The following is a 19,193-nucleotide window of genomic DNA, read 5'->3' as shown; positions in this document are numbered from 1 at the left end:
TCTTCTGGAACTGCTTCAAACAGTCCTAGCAGGGTATAAGACATTTAAAATTCCAGCACGTAGATAAAAGCCCTCCTCCTAAAAAAAATCCCCTTTTACTCTAAAAAGCAAAATTACACAAACCAAACAAATGTTTATGTTTTGTGTCTGCATGTCACACATGAGTGCTTGTGAATATAGTCTAACACATTTGACAGTTTTGCTGATCTGACTTAGTACTTAATTCTGCTTCCCACCCCCCCAACTTTTTGCACAATATCTGCTTTCATCTTTACTTATGAATACTGGCTATAATCTGTGTCATATTCCATCCCATACAGTAACAATCATAGGAGAGTTTTGAAGTTAAAATAATTCTCCAGCATTGATTTTATACTCTGCTGTATTATAATAACTCTTTCATCTTTGTTTGTAAATGCTATTTTGAAAGCCACAGATACTCAGACTTCATACCTTACTTGCAAAAGGAACAAAGGCTGAACTCTGTTTAGCTCCAAGTGTCAATCAGGACATAACAAGGTAAATAGCAGCCAACACATTGGCAGATGAGTAACACAGAGTGGTTACTAAGCAGTGCCGAGTGCTGTTTGTCCTAGTCTACCTCAGCAGCTTAATGTGTTTACTTATTCATCTGCATCTGTTAGGGTGTAGCCATTGTCAGTAATGGGTAATTTTCCCAGTAGAGACAAGGTTTGGGGACTCGTCTTACAAACCCATCCAGACCTGGAGGATATTACTGTGATTAAACTAATTGATTTCAATAGGTGCTAATCATGCAGGCTCTGGCAATGCACAGTGATGAAAAACTTCAGTGTGACATGTCCTTTAGACAAGAAATGGTTATGGCACTTCACCCGAATTCTCATATCAAGATGAGATTTTTCCCATCTTGATTTAGATACGTGTTTGGCTTTTCTATAGCTGTACCCCACACTGAGTGTGTTCACTTTATCAGCCTCAATTTCCTACTAGGAAATAGCCTGTGGATAAGTCAGGTTCTCAGCTCTGTAAGGAGACCTTGCTATTTAACGCCTATTACAGGATCTGATTAAGCAAATGGAAATACCTGACAACTTGCCCCACATGTCTGATTAAACTCTTACTCCGGTGGTAGTATTTACTGTGCCCTAACTGGTAGAGCTGGTTATGGAGGTGGCAGCTGGCTGCTTCATGGCTGGGCTTTTATTGAGGTTGGTTTACACATAGAGAGACTCGCTCCTCCCCTCTTTGGGTCACCAGTAAGGAGTGGGTGAGTGAAGGATGTGAAGGGGAGCACCATGATGGGACTGGTAAGGAACCGGGGATAACAGCAGCCTAGAAAGAAGGGGCATGGGGAGTGGGGCAGGACAGAAACCCAGCCCGCTCGCTCCATGCACCAGCCTGCACTCACCTGCCCCACGTTCTCCCCTTGGAGTTTTGTTGCCTCTGCAATACACTGTGAACATCTCCAGGACCATCTCACAAGCTATCCTCCCTTCCCATCTTCTGTGCAAACAGACCACTTGCAGCTTGTCAGCCTGGGTCCTGTGTCTTATATGCTGGATATAACTTTTAAATAAGTGACTTAGTCTGAGTTGGGGATTGCATCTGGGTGTGTGTAAGGGAAGAGGTCTCCCAGAGATGCTTTATCTTGAGGAAAATGCTCCAGAGCATGATGTAGCATTGCTGCTCCCTCTCATCTGGAATAGACTTTATTTCACTGAAGCTTTCATTTCAGTCTGTGCTGGCAGATGAGGGATGCAATAAGCCTGATTAAATTTCCATGATTTATATATCTGCAACACATCAAGCCCATAATTAAGACGATGGGGGACAGAGGCCCTGACTGTGGTGTACAAGCAGAGACCTTCACATGTCAGACAAGGGAGAGACGTGTAAGTGAGAGAATGCAAGTTAAAACTGAGACAATATTGACCACTGTGTTGGGTGGTGGCCTCCATATGTTAGTATCTTTTTACATCTTTTGTAGCCACATTGGAAGAGGAAAGGATTAGGGTGGGCTCTCCAGTAACTTGAACTTGATTACTTTGCAGAGTTACAGAGAGATGTTAAACAAGCAGCTGTTGGGAGAAAGGTGATTGAAAAGTGGATGCCTGTGGTGGAGCCTGGTGGTGTGAATCTGGGAATAGAGAATGGGACCATGGTGAGGACCTTCTGGCACCTCCATGGAAAACTGGAGGAGGAGTCAGGAAGATCCTCTGAGTAACCCAGTTAGGGGAGAGGAAGGAGAAAATGACCAAGCCAGGTAAGTGAGGGCAAGATTGCAAGATGAAGAAGAGAGTTAATTGTGCTGAACATAGCTGACAGATCGCGGAGGATGGGGAAATGGCAGTGCTCGGTTTTGGCTTAACACAATTCTGGAAGGAATAATTTGAAAGCGATGAGAGCAGGAAGCTCATCTTTTACATATAGCAGATGTGTACCAGATTGCAAGTAAAATATATGAATATCTGTAAGGTGGATTTGCACACAATACATACACCACAGACACACTCTAGAACTGTGGGATAAGCCAAAGAAAGAATTCAGGAACATACCAGTTAGGTACCACAACAGAACAAAGTGAAAGACAGTTTACAAAGCAGCTGTACGCTGTCTGACAGCAACTGAAGCCATGAAAGCAGCATCGAGTGGGTCAGCCACCGTCCCACAGCAATGGGCATCTTCGTTTCCACCCCCACTTGCAGATGGTGGCCATGGCTTTCCCATCAGAAATCCTGGTCTTACTCCTGATTTCTGTTAGCAGTCTTAACAGTGAGACTGATGTGAGATCCTATCCCTGTCGGATAGCGAAACCCACACTAACTGGAAATAAATGGAGAAACCAGACAGAGAGATAAAAATTAAGTTAAAATAGGTTGAAGATGAATACGTGTCTTCAGCAGTTGAGGAGTAGCTCTGAATGACGGAACAGCACTCTGCTGAGAAGCAGGGGGGCTTCCTGGGGGTTTTAGGAAGGGGAAGATCTCCAAAGCAATGATGAGCCATTGTGGCAGGCAAAGCACAGTAGGACTTTTTTCCCCCCACTTTTTTCTGAACTGGGGCACAAATGTGCAGGCAGTTTGACCGTGATGGGCTGCTCAGCTGGAGCAGAGCGTGGCTGCTTTGTTGCCTTTTGGGGGTGAGTGGCCCTGCAGAGTTCTGCACGCCAGGCAGGCTTCTCCCGCCCGTCCCTCCCCTGGGGCCAGGCTCATCGCACCCCGTGTGCGATGCAGCCCTGGAGGTCCGATGGCCAGGCGCGTTGGCATGGCATGAGTGACAGCTGTCCTAGGCTCCGGCAGGTCCATGGAAGGAAACGGGCATCAGTCATGTTGTTACAGCAGGGTGTGGGCCCCACAACACCTCCCGCAATGTGAATGCCTTTCATGATGATGCTCGGTAACCCCAGCTCAGATGTCCTCGGTGCGTCGGCGGTGACAGCAGGGTCCTGGATTAGTACCGTCACTGCAGGCTGTGCTCTCCCGGGGTGTTTCTCTGCCCCGCGCCAGGCAGACTGGTGGCAGGAGGTGGGAGCACTGCCATGCTGGTGTCCTGGCTGCCATGCTGGTGTCCCCCAGCCTCCCTCTGCCCCAGCCAGAGGGGGGGTGAGCATGGCACGCTTTTAGGGCACTTGGAGGCCGAGCGTCATTGCAGAGGGCTTTGGGAGGCGCGGCTGGCAACCAGGCACCGCTGCAAGGGAGGGAAGGGCAGGGGGATGCCACCGGCTCCTCAGGGCAGGGCTGCCCGGCGGTGAGCCCTCCCGGTTTGCTGCGTGTCGCTGGGGACAGTGGATGCTGCAAGGGGGTCGTGGCCATTTTCCCCCTCCTGCTGAGCAGAGCAGCGATGAGTTCCCCTCCCAATGCCCTTCTCCGCAGTGCGGCGTCCCGTACTCATTACCATCGTCTTACCTCCGCACCTGTTTGACATTGCATATTCAGTTTGGAAATACTGTCCTTTTTGTCCCCTTTTACACCATCTGTTGACACAGTCCCGCGTGTGTGTGTCTGGGTAAGACCCAGCTGGCACATGCGGGAGGGGAACGCATTCACATCTCCCGAAATTGCTGATTCAGGGACGGGGGGGTGACTCAAAAGACCCGCACCCCGATAGCGCCGCAGCTGAGGAGCCCGTCATCGCCCTCGGTGATAGTGCCAGGCGTTATCGATGCACAGCCACCCTTTCAGCCGTCCCCGCGGCCCCGACGTGCCTGTTGTGATCGGGGGAACAATGGCAGAGGCAGAGTGCCCGGCACAAAGACAACAGCTGCACTCCCGGGTCAGGCTTTGCAGCCGCCCCGCACAATGGCCGTGTGTAACCCCATCCCACCGCCCGCCTCGGAATAATTTATTTATAGATGCGATATCTCTTTCTCTGGCCTATTTAAGAATGTCTTTTCATAAATGCATGGAAATTGAAATTATTCTCTGCTTCTTCCCCAAAAGATTAAGGTATCTGCTCCGTACAGATAAATAGCATAATTTTGGAGGGGAAGAGGGAGAAAAGCCATTGGAATATATGTAATAAAAGATGGCGAGAAGATGATTCATTCTGATGTGTGCATTTGTTTTTTTTTAATTAAGTGTATTTCATTATTAGTGTCCTTGCAATAATGGGCACATGTTTAAAAATAGGAAAGAAATATTGAAGTAGAGAAAAAAAGCCCTCCTAGGCAATGAATGCCAGCCTCTCCTCTGTGAGAGATGACTGGTTGCCTCTTTGGTAATAAAACCTCTTTCACCAGAACAAACTGTAAGCATGAGCATCTGCTCAGCATGGAGAATTTTCTACCATCCAGGAGACTGTGAGTCATCTCTCACATGAAAATATGGTCAGTTCAGCCTACTGCTTGCTTCTCTTAAAGACAGCGTGCGCAGCTTACATATTGTCTAAATGCGTGCTTTAACGTAAGATCAGAAATGAGGATGATCACCTAGCTCCCTAACAAAACCTAAAATCAGTAAGAATATTTCTTCTGATAACTTCTTAAAGTCAGTAGTTTCAATACTCCCATCATATTTTTAACAATAGCTCTTTAATTAGAATTAATTTAGGTTTTTCTTTACTTGCACTGCAACTAAGTTTAATTTTATTTGTTTAAATCCTGCTCTCTGAATGCAGACAACTAGTAGCTTAGTGATAGCACTTTCCTGTGCTGAACCAGTTGGTTTAGAGATTGTGAACCTGGAGCGCTTCACCCGTGCGTGTTTTGGGTGCTTGTGAACATGTCTGCATAAGGAAAGCACGACAAGATAGTCGCCAAATAGGAAAAAGCTTTGGTGCTGCCAAAGGACTCTCCAAACACCTCCATCAGATTGAACAACGATCTGAAAGCTCCTGTATGCCCAGGGGATGTGAAACACACTTTAGTAGTCACTCTGAAATATAAAGGAAATTTTAAATTTTTTTAATTAACAAACACCACATACAACATTATCAGCCACTCTATATAAAGCGTGCTGGATAATGCACAGCCTCTTTACATCATCCCCTCTTCCATCTCCTGCGGTCCACAGGAAAAGCCTCATGACTGGCAGCTGGTTGACTGCCCTATTATCTGAGCCTGCGTCCAGTCTGGCTAATTACAGTCACTGATTACTAAACACTGAGCAGCACTGTCACCTGCCTTAGCCTGACAGGATTATACCATCTGTGCCACATGGCCAGGATATGGAAAGCTGGTGAAAGGTCACAAAAAGGGGCAAATAGCCCTTAATGGGAGGTAAATGTATGTTTACAGACGTGACAGCTGACTGTCATTAGGGTATATATACGTATTCACAGCTGAAGATACCTCCCAAGGAAAAATAAGGGGCATAGGAAGTGTGACTTTGTCAGACTTGGTTTTTTCTATGCCAAAAATTGGTGTCATTCACTGGAAAGAAACTAAATACGCTTCTGTCAGACACCCTGGAGTAACCCAAGACCAGATGTTTTCCCTCCTTACCTCCTCAGATCTTGTCAGCGCAGCAGCATTTGAACTAAAATGTTTGTTAAAGCTGATCTAGGGAAACTGGTGCAAACCTTTACGCAAGCAAAACTGTCCCCTTTGGAGGATCTGGTTGGAACCGCTCGGTTTGTGCTTGCAGCTGTACCACAATTAACTAGGTAATGGAGGACCAGACCTGCTCTCCGGAGCAGGCAGCAGTGCAGGACCCATCAGCTGAGGGTTCCCCCTCTCCAAACCCCGCTCCAGTGCCAGTCGTGCCTCCTCTGGGCTGCAGTATCACCGCTCCTTCCTACGTCTCTTCTCTCACCAACTCCTACGAGCTTGTACCTGCCCTCTGCTCCACCCAGGCCTCTTGTATGGCTGCTACGTTTCATCCTCTGCACGCTAGCAAAAGTCTCCGCCTCTCTTTTCCCAAGTACGTGTGACAGTGCAGCCCTTTCATGGAAAACATCGTGTGTTTCCCCTGGTTTGCTGTATGTCCCCACGTATTGAAGTTTTGACTCTCCAAAGGGATTTTTGCAGCTTTACTATGTGTCTGGGCTGAGCCCTATGGAGGTCAGAGGGGCATAGTGTTTGCTTGGAAAGTTCCTAGTGCTTACAGCAGTCTCTGGGTCCTTTTGTAGGCAACATCCACCCAAAGCATCCACAGAGTGGTGGAATTCTAACAGTATATACCCCTGGGCCACTGGCATGACTCAAGACACTTGGCACTCCCCTCCCCACTTGCTGCCCTACACATGGAGTTTTCAAAGCCTCCAAGACATAAACTTGGGTACACAGCTCTCACTGGCAATGAAGAATTCCTGAGCTGCCACCCCAGGAGCTGGCATGCCACTTAGTCCTCCTGGGAGGATACCTGCGTCCTCCTGTTCGTGTGGAAGACCACAGATGGCACCACAATGTTGCCAAGGTCTTCTGCCATGGGGCCTTGAATGGGTTTGTTGCCAATCAAATTTCATCGCCACTGCCAGTCAGTCCTGTGTTAAAGTTATAGATTGAAGGAAGCTCAAAGCAGGGAAAACTGCCTGGCGCAACACGTCTGCGAGATGGTAAGGGTAGGAAGCTGCCGTGGTGCCTCTCTCCCCTTCTGAGCATGTCTGGGGATGCTCGTCCGAGAAGATGGTGACACGGTTTGGCACGGTCACAGCATTGTCAGTCTCCTTTCATCAGCCACACAGTGGAGACCACTACCCCCTTCTAGGGCCACTCCACCAGGCTCAGGTTGTGGTCTGGTGGCAGTGGTGGTTTCTGGGTAGGTCCCCAAACTGCGGTCCCCTCAGGTGTGGCTCTGCCATCGACCCCTGGGTAGGGAGGACCCTCCTCCTCACTGTATTCTGGCTGAAATATGCAGAACTTTCAGCCAGAAAAGCAAGCAGTTGGTGAAGCTTGGGGACAATTTATTTCAGCCAAGTCATGGTGTCACACACTTACTACCTTGCTTTTCTTCTCCTTCCTTGGATTTCTTGTCTAAACTTTCTCTTTTGCTGTCAAATGTGTATTGTGTTTCTCCAGTTGCGTTCAATTTTCCTGGCCATTATTTACCAGGTATTTTAGTATGCGAGTGTAAGATGGATGTTTTACTGAAAAAAGATGACTATAAGTAGCCTTGCAGATGTCAAATCGAAGTTTAAAGAAACACACATGAATCCCCAAAAGGTGCATATATAAGTCATAACTGAAACGGTCTTACTTTTAATGATGAATGTAATCTTCTCAGAAGTGAAAATAGAATTTATTTCATGTCAGATAGGTGACCAACATTTGACAGCCACTGAGTACAGCAATTTTTCAAAAGGCATGAAATCAAGGTGTCGAATATTCTCATCTCTCATATCTGACCTATGACGTGCTTTCCCAACAGTTGCTCTGATGTTTTTTCTGTTGATTCTTTAAAATTGATTTCAGGAGCAGGCATGTTCAAAAATCTACTTCATTTATGTATGTGTGTATATATATAGATATATGCTCACTAGCCTGCCAATGAAGTCAGCGAGTGACATGGTGTGGGCAGCATTGCCATGAGAGATTGGGGCTGGGATACTGGAGCAGAGGTACGCGGTGATGAGCTGGAGGACTTGGAGGGGAGGAACATGGTGACATTCAGTGGTACAAAACTCATGCGTTTTTTCAACTGATGCTCAGAATTTCTGCTGGAAACCAAAAGGGAGCAAAACTGGGATGCGATGGTAGACTGCAATCGTCGGGGTGCTACTGATACGATGCAGCTGTGGAAATCAGAGGCTGATTCTTTGACACAGCGTTTCCAGGACAGATGGAGAAGTGTTTGTAGCTCCCTTATTTACCACAAGTTACCACTTCACCTCCTGAGCCTCCTCGGGGTGAAGGCAGGCAGGCCTGGTGCTGCGCACGAGCCTGGTCAGCCGTGCTTGGAGCAGATAAGCGCAGGCTGGAGCAGGTATGGAAAGCAGTTGCTCGGATGAGCGGGGCACCTGGCAGCTTAATTTGAGAGCGACAGCATAGGGAGCGCAGCTCATTTAGCTCCTCAAGACAAATGCCGAGAGAGAAAAAAATGTGATTGCTCTCTCTAAATTTATCAGTGGAGGCAAATGCCAGAGAGGGAGAGGAACTATTTAAGGTGAAGGACAATGTTGGCATAAGAACAAATGAGTGTAATCTGGCTATGAATAAATTTAGGCTGAAAATTAGAAAATGGTTTTTAACTATCAGAGAAGTGAGTTCTCAGCTTTTTAATACGAACTCAAGAAACCCAATTCCTATTCAGTCCAATTTTACAAGATTATTAAAGAGCTGCCGTGATAGGAGGAGACTAGTCTACAGCTTAGATCTTCTCTGTCCCTGAACACTGCTGGATGCAGGTTGACTCAACAGGAATCCTGCCTTGAATATTCGGTATATGAATATTCTTCATTATATGAAGAAGTTTCAAAAGTCGGGACTCAAGTTGTCAAGGAAGTGCCCTAAATATTTGGTTCTTTGGAGTTTTATGTCTCTCTCTGCCTTTTCTATGCACCTGTGAAATACAGAGAATAATTCCACCCCTCCTCCCCATTTAATCACACTGGGGTATTGTGAAAACACCCTCACTGTGGTATTATGAAAATATAATATTTACTGTTTGTGTAGCACTCAGGAGTGCTGTGAGGATGAGTACCAAAGGAAAAAAAGCTGTGCTGAAATTAATAATTTTGGCTGCACAGCTAGGTTTGAATTACATGTAGTAAATCATGCCTAGGGCAACACACTGAGTGAGAAGAAAATAAAATATTGAATAGCTGCTCATTAAGTGAACACCGTCTATTCTGTGAACTGAATGAGGCAGGGTCCCATGGAAAATACAGCATGTGATTTTGCAATTGAAGATCAGGAAAGGGCTGAATTAAGGTTGCACAAGCCTTTCCTTATGCCTTTCCAGCATCAAGGATCTAGGATTTTTTTTTTCTAGGTGCAGCTGACCAGTTAGCTCTCTGCATCTACAAGGAGCCCGGCTTGCACCCTATTTACGAGCAGGGGGGACCCTGTTTGTGCGCGACGTGGAGGTAGTTGTCAGACTGCACATGTTCTGGCACAATTCTTCTCCCAGAAGATGGGAGGGACTTCCTGGGCGGATTTGAATACCCACCCGTCCTCCTGTCTCACCAGCCTGTGTGCAGGAAGACGGTTCGGAGCGCGCCGTGTGAATAACCCCCACAGTACTCTGCCCTTGGCGCAAGCAGCTGGAGAAGAATGGGAGAGTTGCACCAGCTCACCCACAATCAGCCTCTCAGAACTGGGCAGAGAATAGTGTTCTGTCTTGCGGAGAAACTGGAAATTTATTTCATCCCAGCTTTGCACTAACCCCATCTCTAGAAATTCTCTATAAATGCAAATTGGAGGAGTGATTAAAATGTTGACTGTTGAGCCAAGAAGCTTGGGAAGCCCGGGTGAACTACCTTCCCCGTGAATTTGGAGGTGTAGGTGCCTTTGGGTGTGAGGCTGAGGCTTTAGGTGTGAAGCTCAGGCTTTGGCTGTGATCTTGGGACCACCACGCAAGCTTCCAGGGAGGAGCAGGCATGGTCTGAGGAACCCGAGCCCATTTCAAACCTTGACTTTTCTTGAAAGATATCAACGAGGCAGCAAGCATTTTGTCGCTATTTTCCAGACTAGTTGCAGAACTAATGGGCTATATGCTGAAACAGTCGTGAACAGGCCAGCATGGTTACCTTGCTTTGTGACTGTGCTGGGAAGAGCGGTGGCTGAAGCGGTGGCCTTCAGGAGCTCAGCCCTGGCCACATCAAAACCTGATACCAGTACCCATAGCTTTATTCTAGTGGGAGTGTTTGATATGCCACCACAAAATGCTGAGAACACAAAATCTTGCTCTTTTAAAAAGAACTTTGATGCAGAAGACAAATTTCTAGCATGATTAGCGAGTTTGAGTCCCTCTTCTTCTCGGCACCCGAATTTACTTCAGCTGAGGTCTGATTGCCACAGCGGGGATGCTCGGCTCTTTGTGAACACCCTGCGTTTTCAAAGCGGGCACTAACAAGGCAAGCAAAAGCATTGGCCAGTTCTGAAAGTCTTGACTCAAACTCTTCAAAGGTTATCCAAGAAGCATGTATTTCTCAGCCTTGGGAAACAAGAATTATTTATAGGCTCACCCAGAATGCTTGGCTGGATGTTATTGTGTGAGTTGGTACAAAGGAGTCTGGTGTGACTGTACGTCCTATACAAAGGCAGACACACCCCGCATTTAACATCTTCCTGTTTTACTGCAGTCAATCATATTTCCATGTTTGTTTGTCATAGTATGTATGTCTCTAATTATGTGCTGATGGCACATTCTTACCAACCGAAAATATTGTCAAAAAATACAGAGCTATCTCTAGATGGAGACCTTGTTTTTGACAGCAATGTTTGCTATTGAATCACAAACCACAGAAAGCAGTGATTTGCACAAGAATGGCGAATGCATAAGAAGTGTGCTGAACAGTCCTTTTGCACAGGAAGAGGGAAGGAAGAAAAACATATTTATCTCAGTAGTGGTTAAACGATAGTGCAAACCAGTAATTATGTGTAAATTATGACCTTGCCCCCTTGCAGTCAGCTCCTCAGTAAACATGACTGCACTTAATTTCCATCCCCTCAGCAATAAACATCGTTGTTTTCTGAGCAAGTTAAACGCTCCTCTTCAGATCTTTTTTCAATGAGAATCTGTGGGTTTGGAGATCAAAATCTTAAATGAAATGCTGGGCTTTTCAGATTTTGGGGATTTTCATTGAAATATAAAACTGGTGGTAAAATATTAGCTTTTATAAATTCTGCTCTCATCCTTTACACTTTTCTATCACTATGAAGGCATTATATACAAGTTTAAATTTTAGAGTTTTTTAAACATACATATTTTTCATTCTTATTTGACATTCTGTAATGTTTCCAAAGATGGAGAAGTGCTGAAAAGTTGCAGAAAATAAAGTGATGAAAGAAACCCCTAACTTGGATATCATGTAATATACATGGAAATAAAAGGAAAACACAGAAAGAATGTGGGAGAAAAATAGGAGGGAAGCCCACAAAATTACATTTTAAGAAATACAGGTTAAAAGCACATTATTCTAAAATACTAGAGAATCTCAGTGCAGTGGAAGTGACTTAATTAATGGAACTTATTTCACTTTTGAACATTTCTAATTTTTCTGTTTATTTAAACAGTAACAGCCAAATAAGAACTGAGCCTCAGCGCTTAGATATTATGGTGCATTTCAGCGTGACAGACTGTAGCTACACACAATTATTCTGTGCTATCAGACACTAAAGTGACGTTCATTATTTCCTACCTTAAGCTGTCCTGTAAATTTGCTCTGCACTGTTGAGCAGATACCAAGTTCTGCCTAGAGATAGAAACATTGCTGATGAGCAAAGGGGATCTTAATAAGTAAGTTTGTTGATGCTTATGTTAAACTTTAGAAAAAATTTGAATAAAAGACAGAAATCATTCTTCTGTGAACAGTCACATTGCATTTTTTCAGCATTTCCCCTCTAAGGTTCTCACGAAGCAGAGAGATGTTGTCTTGGTTTCAGTTCCCTGGCTCGGGTTAAGGCAGAGCGTATTTTGATGCGGAATTACCTGGAGCTAATCCCCTTGCATTGGGCAAGCCTAAGAGTGATGGTGGTGCCTCTTGGGGAACCCACGTGCCTTGGTGTCTGTACCTGCACCGTGATCTCCTGAGGTTTCTAGTGGCATGTCCTGTGGTGCCTGGAGCAGCTGCCGCCTGACCCACCATGCTAATTCTTCCCAGGAAACTCCTCTGGGATCTCTCCATGGGCTCGGCACACACTGCGGCGGCACAGGGACGTGCCGGAGGATGCACTGCCGCATTCCCGTGGAGCTACTCCCCGTCCACGTAGGCGATGAGTGCAGCTAGGTACAGCGTCATCCCCCCGTCCCACCAGGCAACGTGAGTCAACAGCTCCATCGCAGCAGGTTTGGAGGCCTTTGTGGATTTAAATAATTGGCAGGGCTGGGGGTGAAACCTGACTTAACTTGATTAAAGAGCAATCCTAGCTCAATGCGGCACATGTGAAATGCTGCTTACTGGTGTTTCTCTGCTGGAAGCAGAAATGGGTTTACTCCTATGACCTACCTGGAGTTTGAACACACTTCTTCCCACTAAGACACACCTTTAAATGCTTTGCAAATATCAGCAAACTCAGTTTCACAATGGGAGTTTCTGCTGGCAGGTAGGCTGCATCATCAGTTTTTGGATGAGGAAATTAGGCAGGATTGGTGGCTGGCTCCAGGCCACATCGCCGTGTCCATGTGGCACTGGGAAGCGCTGTGGAAAGCCACCGGGTCTAGCACGGTTTTATATCAGAAAGGGGCTCCACCCTGGCTAAATAGCCTGCTGGGGAGCAAGGTCTATCCGGTGGGACAGAGCTCTGCTAATGCAATCCTGCCTCCAGATGCCTCATGTGGGGATCTCACGGCTGGTCTGCAAAGTGCTCCACATCCCCATGGACTCTTTTCGGGCTCCAAGGACGTCACGAGGAGTGAAGTGTATTTTGTGGCTTGAGGACAGCATTTCTGAGGACAAGTGTCCTGCAGCTGGTCTCAGAGCTGGGAGCTCAGAGCTGGTTCGTTTTTATTTCCTTTTTATTTCTATTTGCTTTTTTTTAATTTCCTTTTTATTTTTATTTCCTTTCTATTTTTGTTTCCTTTTTATTTTTCCTTCCTTTTACTTTTTATTTCCTTTTTTAAAAAGTATTGTTGGTTTTCTTTTTTATTGAGCAACAACAAAAAAGAGAGTTAATTAGAAGGACCCAAACCCTAAAAATATGCTACTGTAGTTCATAAAATAGTGAAGTCAGGAATTTGCTGTGACTCAGTGGCTGACTGTAAACTACAACGTAGGGAGGGAGGGCCTGACTCAGCAGATGCCGGAGCCTTCAAAGGGATTAGAGCTGTTGCCAAGGTGTTCCACCCTTTTTTTCCTCTTTAAATGTGTCTTAAGTATCTTAGTCTTGCATTACATTATATATAAAAAGCATATATGCTATTGAATTGGCACATGCAGAATAGAGAGAACTTAAACATCAGATTTTCCTGAAGGATTACAATTTGGTTGTATCTGCATGTGCGCATCGTTTCATCACTCTGCAAGCAGCAAAATCCCTTCCCTACAATTAAAAACCTCCAGGCTTTATTAACACAGCAGCTGCAAACATTTCAAAATAGGTACTGTAAAAAACAAAACAAAACAAAGCCAACCCAACCTAAATCTTCATCAAAGAAATATTTTCAGCCCAAGCACGCCCCTTGGACCACGGCGTCCAGTCCCCCAGCGTGCCTCCGGAGCTGACGTAGCACTGGGATTCCTCGGGGAAATTGCCCTCGTGGGACTCCTGCGTTGCAAGACGAGGCGCTTTCTAAGGGGCCGAGGCAGTTCCCCGTGCCCGCGGCCAACCTGTTTCATAACTTCTGCCTCTGTGTAATCTTTTTAACTGAAAAGATAAAAACGTAGGGAGTTGGTCTCTACTTAAAAAGTTTTGCTGGCACAGCAATGGTGTAATTACGACAGCAAAATCCCTGCTGTGAGTTCAGTCCTACCATCAAAAGGCCTTTTTGTTGTTGTTATAATGTAATCTGGTTTAATTCCTACCAGCAAAACAACTTTTTTTTCGCTGGTATAAGCTTTTTCTCCGCTCAGGGTGTTGGCTGTTGCAGGCTTAGAGCTGTACCTCCGTCGGGTGCCGATGTGCCTGGGGGACGAGCCGCCCTTTCCCCCCCTCGCAGGCGAGGGCCGAGGCGCTCGGCGCACCGAAGGGGTTAGGAGGCCTGTGATGGCTGCTGGGTCAAAAGCGAATTTCCACCCACCTTTCAGTCCGGCTCCTCTGTGTAAACCCTTTATGTTTTTAAGTCCATGTCTTCACTCTGCAGATTTTTCGGCTAGGGCTGAGTTGGGTTGTCTGCACCCCCCCAGCACCGTTTCTGACATTGAAGGCGTTTTTGGACTGATACTGAGAAAAGCAATGTTTTTTTCAGAGGACCATGAATTAAAACCTCAGGTTTTAATGTTCCCCCCTGCCTCAGCCTGTCATTTTTGCAGGCAACATTGTTTAAATCCAGCTGTGGGTTTCTGTATATGTGAACACACCGAATTTCACGTGCCAGCCCATGGCAGCTTGGCGACTCCTGATGTGATGTGCCACTGAAGAAATGCAGAAGCTCAAAATGGGGCTTTTGCACTCACGCCGTCTCCGCCCCTCCGTCCTTCCCTGCTGTTTTTGTGCAGGGAAAGTGCATGTTTGCACTTGCCAGATCAGGGAGGAGGTTTCAGTTGCCCTTCACAGTCGCACTGTCCCCATCCATCCCACTGTCCTCCCCAGGGGTAGGGACTGGGGGGTGGGTGGTCCACAGGCCAGCGATGGAGCAGGCCGTGGATACCGTCTCTGCGAAGCCATCGCTTACCCTGTGAGGAAAGGTACAGCCGTAGAGGATTTATGGCTTTTTCATAAATTCATGCGGCATGTTTGTTTTTACCCACATTTCCTCAGTTTTTCTTTTAATCTAATTTCAGTATTCTATGGAACTGATACCAGAAATAATAAAATGCAGCAACGAGCGTTATATTGCCTGTTGATTTTTTTTCTTGAGAAACAAATGCTTCAACCTGTTTTAGCAAACCTCCTGGCCCTCCCACAGCAGATCATTGGAGCCATTTTCAGGGTATCGCATGCCAAAAAAAGCAGGGACAATCTGGAAGGAACAGGTGTATTGGCTCCTGTTGCTGCTTGAAGGGGTAAACACCTGATTTGTTGCTACCGCAAAGCAGATAAACATTTAGTGCACAGAGTTTCCTTTCCTCTGAGAAAGCCCACTGGTGTCGACCTAAATAAATTCCAACAGTCAATTTTTTTTTTTTTTTTTTTTTAATAAAAAAGTTTCCTCCCTTCCATGGCACTCATTTTTTATTGCAACTGTTCGTAAAGAGAAATTTCTTCAGTAAGTGGGTTGGACGTTTTGTGCTACAAGGTGGTTTTGGCTGGAAGGAGTTGTGCTGAGGTATGACCATTTGGGCTGACCCAAACCATGCTGGTGGTGTGCTTCAGGCTTACTGTTCTCAGCTGGTGCTTTCCAGCAGATGGATTTCAGTCCAAACTCTTCTCAGGATGAGGGAAGGTAAAAAAGAATAGAAAGTAATTTGCTCCTGATAAAAAAGGAGTATTTGAAGCAGTGTATTTTGAAGACTCCATAAATTATAGCGGAAAACTGAACGGGCTTGGCAGAGATTTGTGAAAGCTAGCGGGTGAATGTACATGTGTGCAGTGTGTGTGCGGTGAAGAACCTGGACTGAGCCCAGAAAGCCTGTCCTGCCCGTCCTGCCTGTCCTGCCCACCTCATGCCCCACTCTGTATTTACTTCAGGCCCTCGGCGTGGGGCAGCTGCTTAGGAAGACTGAAGAACAGACAAAAGTTGAATCTGGGGATGAGGACACTACGCTGGAACAAAACCAACAGAAAGGGCACTACTAGTAAATTGCTCTTTTGCTTTATTTGTTTTAATGCAACAAACCTGGCCATCTCCATCCTGGTAACTCTTTGTTTTTTGTAGATGCTGAATCTCCAAAGAAGCTTCGTTCGTACTTTTACAATACTTTCCTATGGCATCTCAGGGTTACCTATCTTCATGCCTTTAACTATATTTTTTTGTTTCTTTTCAGATTATGAGATGATTTATTTGAACTGAAAACAGAGCCAAAAGTCCTAGACCTTGTGTACAGGTTTGTACCTTAAGCAGTAGCTCTCAAAATCACAGTTCTCATTAAATGTGACCTGCAGCAGTTGTTGGTTTTGATCTGATTTATATCTAGCTCTTGTCTTTTCTCTGCAGTGTATTTCTATTTCTTTAGAGCATGTCTGCAACAACTGAGTCCTTCTGAGGTTTACATTCAATTTGCAAATTGTACATCTGAAGCTGAAAAATAAGCTCCATATTTTTGTGGTAAAGCGAGGTTTGCCAGGCCTCTTCAGAAACGACAGCGATGTTTTGTGGTTTGTTTCAGCTAGCATGGGCTGCAGTCAATGCATGAACCTTTTGGTGCCCTCACTGAGCGCACAGCCTTCTTCTCTAGATGAGTGTAGCAGTGCAAGGGTGTTTTTTTTTAAATAACACCTGCAGAGAAGTAGAGAGGTCTCTGGTTTCTAGTTTTGGCTACACAGTTGTAAGACGGCTGTGCCAACACCATCCTTCAGGACATCTGTGAACAACTGTATTTTCCACCCACTTTGTAGCCACTCAATTTGAGAGCTCTGTATTCTGTTGCTCAAACTCTTGAAAGATTTTTTTATGTCATCTCCACTGGAAACTTTTCACAACCTTGTTGCTTTAGACAGCTGGTTTATGGATGGGATTTTTTTGTAGCCCGGGATTCCAAGGAGCGGCGCCGAGTCTAGTTGGAGGCTGGTAACAAGTGGTGTCCCCCAGGGGTCAGTACTGGGCCCAGTCTTGTTTAACTTCTTCATCAACAACCTGGATGAAGAGTTAGAATGTACCCTCAGCAAGTTTGCTGATGACACCAAACTGGGAGGTGTGGTAGACACACTGGAAGGCTGTGCTGCCATTCAGCGTGACCTGGATAGGCTGGAAAGCTGGGCAGAGAGGAACCTGATGAGGTTCAACAAAGCCAAATGCAGGGTCCTGCACCTGGGGAGGAACAACCTCATGCACCAGTACAGGCTTGGGGTGGACCTGCTGGAGAGCAGCTCTGCAGAGAGGGACCTGGGCGTCCTGGTGGACGACAGGTTAACCATGAGCCAGCAGTGTGCCCTGGCTGCCAAGAAAGCCAATGGAATCCTGGGGTGCATCAAGAAGAGTGTGGCCAGCAGGACGAGGGAGGTTCTCCTTCCCCTCTACACTGCCCTGGTGAGGCCTCATCTGGAGTACTGTGTCCAGTTCTGGGCTCCCCAGTTCAAGAAAGATGAAGAGCTACTGGAGAGAGTCCAGCGGAGGGCTACAAGGATGATGAGGGGACTGGAACATCTCCCCTATGAGGAGAGGCTGAGGGAGCTGGGCCTGTTCAGCCTGAAGAAGAGAAGGCTGCGAGGGGACCATATAAATGCTTACAAATATCTGAAGGGTGGGTGTCAGGAGGATGGGGCCAAGCTCTTTTCAGTGGTGCCCAGTGACAGGACAAGGGGCAATGGGCACAAACTGAGGCAGAGGAAGTTCCGTCTGAACATGAGGAAGAACTTCTTCCCTCTGAGGGTGACGGAGCCCTGGAACAGGCTGCCCAGGGAGGTTGTGGAGTCTCCTTCTCTGGAGATATTCAAGACCCGCCTGGACAAGGTCCTGTGCAGCCTGCTGTAGGTGAACCTGCTTTGGCACGGGGGTTGGACTAGATGACCCACAGAGGTCCCTTCCAACCCCTACTATTCTGTGATTCTGTGATTCTGTCTCATGCATGCTGGAGAAGGTACGCTACAGATGGCCATATCATTGCGGTGGTCAGTCTGTGCACATTTTAATGCTTTTTGTGTTTTTTTTGGGGGGGGGGGGGTTGGTTTTTTTTAAATCTTTTTTTCACTCTGGGAGATGTTATTTTTTTAAAATCACTTTTTTTTTTGAAGCTTTAGCCTAGCACCTCTTTCCAAAGCTGCTTAGACTCTCTTAGGCTTCACTCTGTTCCCCAAGTCATGCCTCTCTTTGTACCATCCAAATTTATTGCATTTTTGAAGTGAAATACTTGTTTGCCAAGTAAGAGTTTACAGAGCCAGTGTCTCCCTGTGGGAGTGTTGAACATGTAGAAATGTCAGCAGGTTTTCCAAGGAGCACCTGCCAGAGCTCTGTTGGTGCTCTGCTACATCAGACCAGTGCCTGGCAGCAGACCTCTCTCCAGAATGGTTTCCTCTGGAAGGGATGGATTTACTTTTTTTAAGTACATGTATTTACTTCTAAGCAGTTCTTCTGTTTCTCTTTCAGTGATCCCAAATGAAAAATTGTTTCTTTTCGCTTGCCTTTGTCTGTTAGCACCTCCTCCTGCTTTGGCCTGGAAGAAGGAGAAGTTGCCAGAGGGTGAATTGCCGACTGACTGCTCTTCCAGTTCTGTTGAGATCTTAAGTCCTCGTCCTTGGAAGATGTTTTTGAACCCCTTCTCACCAGCTCTTCACTGAACCTATGCTCCCTCTGATTTTTATCCCACTGAGGATTCTCTTCCCTTTCAACGGTTATTTATCCATACCTTTATTTTTAAAAAGTTATCAGTATTGTATGATATGATCTGCTTTCCATAAACATGTTGTTTGCTCTTACTTCTACTGTTAGCCTTAAACTCAAATCTTTTATCTGCTCTTCTGCTGTGTTTATGGGGTCTCTGGTCAGAGCAGCAGGCTGGGCCATTTGTTCTTGCAGTCATTGGGGTAGTATCAATTCTCTTCCAGGTAGCTGCAACTTAACAACTGCTTTAGTGAAAACCAATATTAAAGGTCCGATGACCTTCTCCACCAGCTCTTAACACTTTGAGACTACAAGTTACCTAGACCAGTCCATTTCCGTATGTTTAAACTTATGTACCTTGATCTCACTTCTTCTTCAGTATTTCTGCCTCCACTGCTGACCTTTCTACAGTTCTTAACAGTTAGCTGATACTTATTTGTTGCTCTCACCTTTCAGTCTTTTTAAATTATTATCCATATTCTTACGGTCGGTTTATCTCCTTTTACAAGTAGGATGACATCTTAATCACACTTTTTTTGTTTATTAGGATAGTTTATTATTTTTATGTATATAGTGTATATACATTTTTATGTAATA

The 19,193-nt window shown here is 45.8% G+C and overlaps 1 long non-coding RNA gene across 1 annotated transcript in view; it reads left to right on the top strand.

Moving 5' to 3' along the window:
- The window catches only part of LOC142361393 (uncharacterized), a 54,793-nt gene extending 36,043 nt beyond the window's left edge, over positions 1-18,750 (top strand). Inside the window, exons 2-3 of the long non-coding RNA XR_012763969.1 lie at positions 16,105-16,164; positions 18,411-18,750. This is a non-coding gene — a long non-coding RNA (uncharacterized LOC142361393). The remainder of the gene's footprint in view (positions 1-16,104; positions 16,165-18,410) is intronic.
- The last annotated feature ends 443 nt before the right edge of the window (positions 18,751-19,193 follow it).

This window comes from Opisthocomus hoazin, chromosome 5 (genome assembly GCF_030867145.1).
Source record: "Opisthocomus hoazin isolate bOpiHoa1 chromosome 5, bOpiHoa1.hap1, whole genome shotgun sequence".
In the NCBI taxonomy this organism is placed as follows: domain Eukaryota; kingdom Metazoa; phylum Chordata; class Aves; order Opisthocomiformes; family Opisthocomidae; genus Opisthocomus; species Opisthocomus hoazin.
Note: the sequence above shows the minus strand (reverse complement) of the source record. Positions and strands in the feature narration are given on the sequence as shown.